The sequence below is a fragment of the Nycticebus coucang genome, chromosome 9 (genome assembly GCF_027406575.1).
Source record: "Nycticebus coucang isolate mNycCou1 chromosome 9, mNycCou1.pri, whole genome shotgun sequence".
Taxonomy (NCBI): domain Eukaryota; kingdom Metazoa; phylum Chordata; class Mammalia; order Primates; family Lorisidae; genus Nycticebus; species Nycticebus coucang.
The window spans coordinates 133,994,747-134,005,727 of record NC_069788.1 but is presented as its reverse complement, the minus strand read 5'-3'; the positions used below and the strand labels follow the sequence as shown (position 1 = coordinate 134,005,727).

At 47.0% G+C, this 10,981-nt stretch overlaps 1 long non-coding RNA gene across 1 annotated transcript; it reads right to left on the bottom strand.

Annotated features, from left to right (window-relative positions):
* Positions 1 to 4,695: 4,695 nt before the first annotated feature.
* LOC128594531 (uncharacterized) lies at positions 4,696 to 5,958 on the bottom strand. The gene is made up of 3 exons (XR_008382588.1): positions 5,768 to 5,958; positions 5,514 to 5,638; positions 4,696 to 4,774 (listed from the first exon to the last, which is right to left on the bottom strand). It is a non-coding gene; the product is annotated as an uncharacterized LOC128594531 (long non-coding RNA).
* Positions 5,959 to 10,981: the final 5,023 nt, after the last annotated feature.

Genomic DNA, 10,981 nt, shown 5'->3' with positions numbered 1-10,981 from the left:
CAGCAGCAAATACGTTATCTAAGATTTACTGTCAAGCAGGGGTAGAGGTATCTAGGCACAAAATGGAGGCAGGTCATTAATTGCCTCCTCAGCCCCATGAGCCAAAAGCAGGTTTGGAAATTCTTAGGCCCGGTCGGCTTCTGTCATATTTGAATCCCCAACATTGTTGTCTTAGCTAAGCCCTTGTATGACGCAACTAAAGAAGAGAAGGAAGAGCCCTTGGAGTGGGAAGGAGAACAGGAATGTGCCTTCTCCCAGCTAAAGATGAGGCTGATGGCTGCACCTGCATTGGGACTGCCAGACTTGGCCAAACCCTTTACTCTGTATGTCTCAGAGAGATAAAATGGCTGTGGGTGTGTTAACCCAGCTGGTTGGGTCCTGGCCAAGGCCTGTAGCTTACCTCTCTAAGCAGTTGGATGGAGTGGTAAAAGGATGGTCACCATGCTTACGGGCTCTACCCGCTACTGCTCTCCTTGTGCAAGAAGCTGACAAGCTGACTCTAGGACAGGATCTAAGTGAAAGTACCCCACTCTGTGGTCAATTTAATGGACACTAAGGGACATTTTTGGCTCTCTAATGCAACACTCTGAAACAAGCCACGCTCCTTCCAGTCAGTGAAAGAGAGACTGAGCATAACTGTACGGAAGTTATAGATAATGTGTACTCTAGCAGACCTGACTTGCGTGACCAGCCCTGGACAGATGCAGATTGGGACTTGTATGTAGATGGAAGCAGTTACATGATGGTGCAAGGTGAGTGGAGGGCTGGGTATGCAGTGGTTACCTTAACAGAGACTAAGCCCCTACCCCAAGGAACATTGGCTCAGAAGGCTGAGTTCATTGCCTTGACTGGAGCCTTAGAACTAAGTCAAGGGAAAAATTTGAATGCTTTTCTGACTCTCCAAGTACGCAGGGCATTGTACAAGGAGAAGGGACTATTAAATTCTGGGAAAAAAGGACATTATGTATCAGTAAGAAATGCTCCAATCGCGAGAGGCAGTATGGAATCCCCAAAAAGTGGCAGTTATGCACTGTTGTGGACATCAAAGAAATGCTTCCACCATCACTAAAGGGACACTGGGGTTAGTACTGAGGCAAAAAGGGCTGCCTCCCAGCCATACCAGGTGTTGCAAGTGGCTCCCCTCATCCCATGGGTCCCGGAACTCACTCTATCTACTCCAGGGAGGAGAGGGAATGTTTGGCAGCAGAAGGGAGCCAGGAAGCAGAGGGACAATGAATAAAGATGCCAGATGGACAAGTAGCAGTCCCCCAGATTCTAGGAGCCACCGTGGTGACAAGAGTGTTTGATAAAGTTGCTGGGCCAGTACTTCTACATCTCCCACCTGGCATCCCTGGCCAAAACTGTCAGTCTACAGTGTATCACCAGCAGCCAGTTCAACGCGTGCCAAGGACTAACAGTACCCCGAGGAATCCACTCGTATGGAGCAACGCCCTTCAAGGACTTCCAGGTAGACCTTACTGAAATGCTCAGGTTTAGAGGGAACACGTACTGGCTGGTGATGGTCTAGCAGACTTGGAATAGGTAAAAGCCTTTCCCACTGGGATAAAAAGGACTCCTAAAGTAGTAAAGTATTGCCCGGAGAAATCGTCCCATGGTTTAAGTTACCACTCTGTTTAAAAGTTGATAATGGGCTAGCCTTCATAACAGAACTAGTGCAAATAATAAGCTAAAGCTTTAAATAATTTATAGGCCTCAAAGCTTATACAGGATAAAGTGTATGAACAGGACCATAAAAGCAGAAATTGGTCAACTCTGCTAGGAAGCAAAGCTTAACTGGATGCAGGCCTTGCCACTGGTGTTGTTCAAAGAGGTCTCTGTCAATTCTCTGCAATTTAGCAGGAACTCCTAAAAGAACTAGAAAAGACTGAACTGAATAGATAAAAACCCTAGAAAGAGTAACAAGGAAAATCTCCACTGGGGTAATTAACTGTGTTCTGTTTAGTCTTTTCTGTCTGTACATCCTTTCTCTCTGGAGGATCAAGGGGACCCAGTCTAGGTCTGGAATCAGAACCTGGTCCCCCTGAAACCAAGGTAGAAAGAACTTTACACCATCATCCTGACCACATGCACAGCAGTAAAGGTGAAAGAAATACCTGGAATCATCATAGCTGGCTGACTAGGGCTTCACTGCTTCTTGGAAAGTAAAGGTAACTTTTGAAACAATCAACATGCCATGCTCCAGCCACATACTGGGAGCTGGCTGGTCAACGCACAGCTGAAGCTTGAGGAAACTCCTCAAGGGACTTTTTGGACTTTGAACTTTGGAAAAGTGGGGGAATGTCACAGGGAAACGTAAAAACTCATATATATATTAGCCCACCACCATGGTACTATTAAGGCCCGAGTAGAGAACCCAAGAAGAGTCACAGTCCCTAAAACCTCAGTGCTGAAAAGTAACTAATATTGGCACCTGCAGAAACAAGCTGATAGTGAGACCTCAAATTAAAATATATTGGAATCTCAAAAGAGGGGAATGAGAGAGGATAGCCGCGAAGGGTGAGGTCTAGAAGAACAGGTCTTCTCAAGGAGACCACCAGGATACATATGCAGGGTCTGCTCCACGGTGACTCAGCTCTTGGGAATTTATAAACTTAACTTCCTGAAACTTGGAAATTTCTAAGTTCTGTGAAATCCTGTAGTTCTGTAAGGGTGGAATAGCATCTCCCGCTTGATTCAAACTGGCCAATGAGAAGGGTACCTGTGGGGTGGAACTTTTTGACTGTCAATAAAAAGAGAAAGACCAAGGCAGTCAGGGAGCACGGCTGTTTGGAATTCTTCTATAAGCTCCCAGCTGGTGAATAAAGCCCTTCCTCTTATAAATGTGGTGTTTGGGTGCTCTTTCTCTCCTTTGGGCCTTGTCTTTCTGCAACAATAAGAGAAAGGTTATTTCCAAATACCACGTGAATGGGGGGAAGCATAAGAATGAGTACCCAAAGTCTCAGTGATGGTCAGTGACTTTTAAAGATGCTTTTTAGAAAGAAGAGAGGAGAGAAACTGGAAAGTATACATGTATCAAGTGGTTGCTATGGCGGGAGAGTGTAGATGAGTGGAAACAGATTGATTTGTAAACTAATGTGAGAGACAGGTATTGAGCTTCAAATGACCCTGGAGCCAGATCTATTAGCATGTGATAAGGAGGCCTGCAGCCTTTTCTGATTTTAAATCAGGGTACTTGGGTTTTATAGAGGGGAGGCCAGTGCTTTCTGATCATGAATTGCCTTTTAATTCATTTTTTTATATATATATATACCAAGGAATTATATTTGAGGGTGAAATTTCCTTAGCTCCTTCATTTCTCTGGTCTGGAACTTCCCTAGAAGTTTCAAACATTAAGAGCTGAGGTGGTAAATGTAGAGAGAGAGAAAGCAGGTTAGCAATTTAGTAATAAGATAAGATGTTTGATAAGACATATAATAGTATAAATTAGAGGTGGCACCCATACCTGCCTTGGGTAAGGCACCGGACACATACATTGAGGCTGGCAAGTTTGAACCCAGCCTGGCTGGCTAAGGTAACAATGACAACTGTGACAACAAAAATAACAAAAATAGCCAGGCATTGTGGTGGGCACCTGTAGTCCCAGCTACTTGGGAGACTGAGGCAAGAGAATTGCTTCAGCCCAAGATTTTGAGGCTGCTGTGATCTGTTATGCCACAACACTCTACCAAAGGTGACATAGTGAGACTCTGTCTCAAAAAAAGAGACTGTAAATTAGGATGAGAATGAATAAGCAGAAAAGAACAGATCTAAGCCCATTTCCTCATACCCCCATTAAACCAGTCTCTCATTCCTGGGAATAGGTCAGTTCAATAGAATGGTTTCACTTCATTAATTTGATGAAGAATGTTTATCTTGTTCTTTAAGAGATGTAGATCAGTCTCTATTTTCCCTGACTGATTTATGCAAAAACAACATTTTCCCCCAAATAACAGCACAAGCTCTTCTTTGTTGAGCTATCAAAGCATCCAGGATGTGGTGATTTTGAATTACAACCCCAGATGCTTGGCTGTTAACCTCTGCTTGAAGTGTTCCCAATGCCCACATGGTGATGTTTAGCTCTTATTCTATTACCATGGAGAGATTTATGACTGCACTTTCAATTCTGTTAAGTTCCAAATGCTGAATAAAGGATCCTGAGCATTGAAAAGAACTTTGAGTTATGATATACAAGGGGATTTTTTATAATGTCACATTTTGTATGTTTATAAGGTACAACCTTATGAGCAACAGGCCCAAGATTGTAATTTGACTGGAATTTAAAGTGGAATACTTGGTAATAGAGAGTGTCAGATAGCCAAGACTATAGCATCCTAACCATTTGAGTGGGAACCATTTGTATACCTTATTACCACACAAGATAAAAAGACCAGTATTATTTATAGAAAGTCAGGTTAGAACCTGTGACCTTCCAGCCTGGGGATTGTCATGTCTTGTCCTCTTCACTGGCATATTCACATATGTGGTTGTTATGTGTCCCTGAGCAAAAGATATCTCCACAGTTTTTACAGACCAGTTGTCTCACCAGCAGGTGAAGTCGTATGTTGCTTCTTCTCTGGCTGTGGATACCACATATTATCATTCATGCTTTTCCCAGATTGGTTCCACCAGGCACTGACATCAGCAGGGATGAAAATGAATTCAGGTTGCTTTGCATGGTCTAGATCTTGGTATAAACAGCAATCAGGTTGATTAGTTAGTGTGGCCAGGGTTTGAAAGACTGGTGCAAAGGGGTGCTGGGTCAGCACTTGACCTGCTGAAAAAATAGTAAGTGTTAGTAAGAGTAAGTCATAGTTTGAAGGAAGAGTCATAGTGTAAGATAAAATGAAAAAAGAGAATGGGATAGATTGAGGCAATCTTCACTCAGCTTCTAATGTGTTATTTCTGAAAGTGGAGGGGGATGTTTAAAGAAAAGAGTGTTTAAAAGTGACTTTTTCTTTTTTTGAGACATAGTCTTACTTTATTCCCCTTGGTAGATTGCCTCGGCATCACAGCTCACAGCACTTCCGACTCCTGGGCTTAGGTGATTCTCTTGCACCAGCCTCCCAAGTGGCTGGGACTATAGGTGTCTGCGACCACACCCAGCTATTATTTGTTGCAGTTTGGTTGGGGCAGGGCTCAAACTTGCCATCCTCAGTGTATGGGGCTGGTGCACTACCCAAGGAGCCTAACTAATTAGAATATAAGGCAGTTAGCTGTAGCTGCATAACAAATAACCACAGAACACAGGGGTATTGAACAATGAATATTTCTTGTGCATCAGCAGGCTTCCTAGGAGATGTGCTCTCATCTGGCCTTGGCTAGGGCAGCTCAGTGTCACAAATCCCTCATCCTACACAGACTAGATGGCTGGACCCCATATGTCTTCCCAGGGATGACAGAAAGTCAAGGTCAGTAGGCCAAATGATAGCTTCACAGCAGCTTGCATTTTGGCTGATTTCCTATTGACCAAAGCCAGACACATGCTGAGCTCGGGGTTGGAAGATTACACCCACCTGCTGAGTAGTAGAGCAGTGCAAAGTTGCATGGCTGAGATGGTGGATACCAACAAGGGTGAAGAATCAGGCCATTAATTTCATCATAGTCTGAGTAGTGTGTATGCCCTCTTGTAGTACCCATGCTGTCAACACCAGCATCACATGTGGAAAAGATGGACAACGTTGCACATATACAGGCCGAGAGCGAGTGTCAGGGCCGTCCCGGGTGTTTCTCCTCCACTACTGCTCCACCTCCTGCCCTCCTGCTCTACCTGGTGCTGCCTGTAGGTGCTCAGGTCAGGCTGGTCATGGAGGCTCCTGATGCTGGAACTCAGAACGCGCTGCTCAGAACACAGAACGTCAGCGAACACACTGATCCCTTCACCTTGGCAAAGTCTGTAGTCAACACAAACCTCCCAGAGTAGCGGACCCTATTCGAAGGACCTGACTCTGCTGAACTGCCCTCATGGGCAGTTATCTGGACAAATCTGGCCCGCAGCAGCCTGCACCAGCTCAGGAGGGCGGGGACACGCAGGAGAGGCCTGACCGCAGCCCACCCGCCCGGCCCTCACCTCCAGCCCGGGTGGCCCATCCTGTCCGCCATGTTTACCCCTTGCTCCTCACTCCTCTGCTCCCGGCCTCCAGGAGGCCTTGCCACAGAGACGGTGGGATGTCCTCAAGGCACTCCATGATGGTACCTCGAAGATGGGATCCCCTTCGACAGCCCGGGTATTCCCATGTGGGGGTACTTCCCAGGGTGTGCTGGGATGGCTTCCCCAAGAAGAAGACCCGGCTACCTGTTCATCATTTCCGGTGGATGGGCCGCCCGGGGACTGTGAGGATCCCCCCTCTAGACAAAAAATGGACTCGTTCTGCAGGACGGGAGCAGGTGATCAGCTCAGCACTGTCCTCACTATCACGCGACATCTCAGACCCAAGTGCCCTCAAAGACAGGATGGGAAAACAGTGAGGGGGGAAGACCAAATATTTGCTGATGGCCAGAAAAATACAAGAAGTTGCCATGACAGCAGTGGGACTGGACCTTCAGCCCTTGAGCCCCTGGTGGCCAAAGGAGTCCCGGCTCCTTTGCTGCCTAAGCCTGAGCGTCTGAAGAAAGGTCCCGATTCCCAGAGCTCAGAGGACCCCTTGAATAAGAGATCGTGCACATCTTGTGCGAGCACGTACACATGTGGCATCCCTGTCCCCAGGCGCAATGCCATTACCAGCTCCTACAGCTCTACCCGAGGCTTCTCACAGCTCCAGAAGAGAAGCGGCCCCAGTTCCTCACCCTCCTCATCCCGCTCCAAGACACAACTGAGGCCAGCAAAGAAAATAAGAGGAGAAGAGCTGGGTCATCATTTCAGTTCCTCAACTCCACTTGTCCCAGACAAGGAGTCCCGGGGAGAGAAGGCTGCAGAAACGACCACAAACGTCTGCAGTTCCCCATCTACAACTCACAGCTCTAGGCCGCAAAAACGGAAGTTTCCGCTGCTGCGCTGTCCGCGAGGGGAACCTCTGACTTTGCCTCCAGCTCCCGACCCTGGCTATTCAGTCACTGCTAAACACCTGGACTTAGAAAAGAAAGCTTCATTCGATTGGCTGAACAAGTTTTTGGCAGACACGACTGAAGACGAGATGATGGAGGTGGACCCACCAGACACTGACACCACCACCGATTCCACAGTCGAAATGATGGAGGTGGACCCGCCAGCAGCCGCCCCTGCCATCGAAGACGTCGAGATGAATGAGGATAGCCCAGACCACACAGCCACCACCTCTGGGTTGACTGCTACAACCCAAACCACCAGCAGTGGGACCAGCGGCTCGGTGCTGGGCTCCTACACATTGGCGGCCTCTGCAGTTCCAGCTGGCAGCAGGGCCTTGGGAATCAGTGTGGCTACCCCAGGTTCTACATCCACATCAGGACCTGTAGCTCTTCCAGCGAAGACGTTTACCAAATCCCAAGCCCTATCTGCCCCATCCGCCACCGCCAAGCAACGATTTCAGTCTGGAATGCTGAGCATTCTACCCCTCCCACCTTCTGCGGCACCTCCACCTTCTGTGGCACCTCCATCTTCTGTGGCACCTCCATCTTCTGCGGCACCTCCATCTTCTGCGGCACCTCCACCTTCTGCGGCACGTCCATCTTCTGCGGCACCTCCATCTTCTGCGGCACCTGCTGTGTCTTCCTCATCTCCCCTGAGCAGTGTGAGCCGCACCAGGAGCAGCGTGAGGAGTGCCACCACTTACGCTGCACAGCCCTTTCTCTCTGGGGCACTCCCTGCCTCTGCTGACAGGTTTATCCCAGCCCAGATTTCCATCGTCCAGGTTGCCAAGTTTACTCCCAACCGTATATCAAGCACAGTCACCACCTCTGGATTCAGCCAGTCCCCTCCCAGTGCTGTTCAGACAGCCAGCAGCAGCAGCTCCGGTGGCTTCCGTACATTGGGCGGCACCCTGACCACCTCACGCCCAGCCCCCACCAGCCAGCCAGCGCTGACCATCAGTTTTGCCTCAAGTGAGAAACGTCCTCTCCCATCAAATCCAGGAGCCAGTCCCCAGAGTGCATATAGGGCCACTGATGGGCCACGACGCCGAGCTCCCAAGCGACGCCTTCCCCCAAGCTGTGGAAACTCTGCAGCCGCGCCCCCAGCTAAAAAGCCAAAACTAACCCCAGGCCCTGCTGCCAAAACTAATCCCTGAGAGCCATCTTTGCTGGCAGCTACAAAGTGCAGCCTACTTGGATGTCTGTGCATTTGATAGGATTGGGAAAGACTTCTTATCCCTAAAACATTTCCTTACTTGGCTTGGCTATCAGAAGTGGCTCTCTTCCCTGAGTTCCCTTAGGGCAGTGGTTCTCAACCTTCCTAAAGCCGTGGCCCTCTAATACAGTTCTTGTGGGTCACGACGCACAGGTTGAGAACCACTGCCTTAGAGGACTCTTTCTCCATTTCCTGCTGCTTTGTCCCTTGTAGGATATAATCACAGTGTGTGCTGCCTTTGCCATTTTCCTCCTGTCTATTCCGAGTCAAGACCTCATCTCCCAACCTCTCTGCCACCTGGCCCCTAAAGGCTTGCTGGCAAAAGACTGTTAGCATGGCAGAGCCAGGGGTGAGCCACTTCCCTCCATGAGGGCAAAGCTCTCATCTTAGAGCAGACGGGACACCCACGCCTGCTGTCAGCTGCCTCCTACCCCACCTCCCTGGTGGCCTCATGGGGCCGTTGTCTGCCTCTCCAAGATGATATGCAGGAGGCCTTGTCCTGTTACTTGTCTGATGCTCCTGCCTATGTTTGAGGAGAAATTGAATTGTATGAGTGGCGGCATGTTGGGACTTAACTGCTTCAAGTTTTCTGGGGCCCAGCTATCTGAAGGTGGACAGTACAACCACTGTCTGGCTGCAAGTGCTGACCCTGAATTTCAAAAGGTTTTTGCCTTTAAGGGCTGGCAGACCTGGATGGTGGGGGTGGGGAGGTGGGGAGTACATACTTTCCAGTGACAGCTGGGTGCCCGTAAACTTGAAGCAGTTGAGCCTGGCACTCCCAACATGCCAACACTCATACAATTCAATTCTTCCCTGTCCACATTCATAGGCATGAGCGTCACACAAATATCACAGGACAAGGCCACCCACATATAATCTCGGAGAGGCAGACAATGGCCCCATGAGGCCACCAGGGAGGTGGGGTAGGAGGCAGCAGACAGCGGGCCTAGGTGTCCTGCTGGCTCTAAGAGCTTTGCCTTCCTGGAGGGAAGTAGCTCACGTCTGGCTCTGCCATGCTAACAGTCTTTTGCCACCAAGCTCTTAGGGGCCAAACTGCCAGAGAGAACCGGAGATGAGACACTGACTGAGAAATGGCAGGAGGAAAATGGCAAAGGCAGCACATACTGTGGTCTCCAAGATAAAGCTGAACTTCAAGATCATTTTCAAACAATGAAATCCTACAAGGGATGAGGGAGTGTTACCCTCCACTTATGAGACCTCACTGGGGGCTACCTCACCCACACTCTAAGTTACAAAATCGACCTTCCTGAGCCGTACTTTCAGGCTGTATCTTAGTGATTTCCCATCCGAGAGCCCTGTCCGGTCATTTCCCCTTTCCTGCTTTATACTACAATCAAATGCTTAGGCCCAGGAGCCCCACTGTCATGCCCATCCTCTTTGGGAGAAGAGTGAATATGAGTGTCGTGCCAACTTTTCTGAAGATTGTCCTACGATTGGGATTTTGCCCATCACCTGTTAAGAAGACCAACATTTGGGGTCACATACTAATTTAGAATATAGTTTTTTAACACTATTTTCATGGTTTTAAGGTGTTTACTATATTTCTTTGAAAGCTGAGGGTGCTGAGTGATCTTAAGTGAAATGTTAATACCTTTTGTTTGATGTATTAGAATTTAGGGTTATAAAAATCAGAATAGCTGTTCTTAAAACAACAAGAAAAATACCTGTGTTTCTGTCGCCACTTCCAACATATGAATGTTTCCATAGATTGTTTGCTTTATAGCCATCCTGTTTGTGACAGAAGCCCTACTTCCAATTTATCTGTTTCTTATAGAGTGGTTTTGCATATTCCAGTTACCTAGATGCTCTTTGGAGATTTTCGATACCATTTAAGGAAGATGGCTAGATATCTGCTTTTGGAATCAGAAAAAAACAGGAATATTGATCATATTTGTGTATCTGTATGTATTTTTATACTATCTTTGACACCTTACACATTGTTTTCACAATTTACGTTGCCATCACCCTGAAGAAATAAAGCACTTCCAAAAGGCAGGTTTTTAAAAACAAAATTCTGAGAACAAATTTTAACTTTGTAAGATAAATAGTCAGAAATTGAACCCTCAGTAATAACCATCATTGGGAATACTGATATATTGTTTGACAATGTTGCTTCTTCATTTGCATGGAAGTTGACGGTCAGGTACATAAAGTTAATTTTTACTGTTCAGAATAAGTTATGGGAAAAGATGTCATTTTATTTTCAAATATATGTATTGTAACCCTCAGTTTCAAGCTGTATAAAAAATTAAATTGGATTGTATCACTGAAAAGTAAATTTTGTAATTCTCCTATGTCAAATTATACCTAATTTGGAAAGAGGGAAGTGGCAACCACTAAAAGATGGGTTCTCTTCTCTAAATGGAGGAAAAGTCTCAGCAGAGCAATAGGATAAAGTGTTATGTTAAGTATAAATATTTAAAAAATGAAAATAAAAATAAAAAAAGGAAAAGATGAATACTTAGATGTTCAGGGGATCCCAGGGCTACCCTCACTTCAGACCAGCTGGCTATTAATTTAGGGGCTCCCACAACCACCTTTTTGGTCGAAAAGACCAAATGACTCACAGAACTCTGGAAAGTGTTACATTAGTGAGTATAGTTTCTTAGAGTGAAAGGATGCATATTGGAACTGCGGAAGTAAGAGACACCTAGAGCAGAATCTGGAGCAGGTCCAGATGTGCAGTCTCGTGTCCTGGGAACA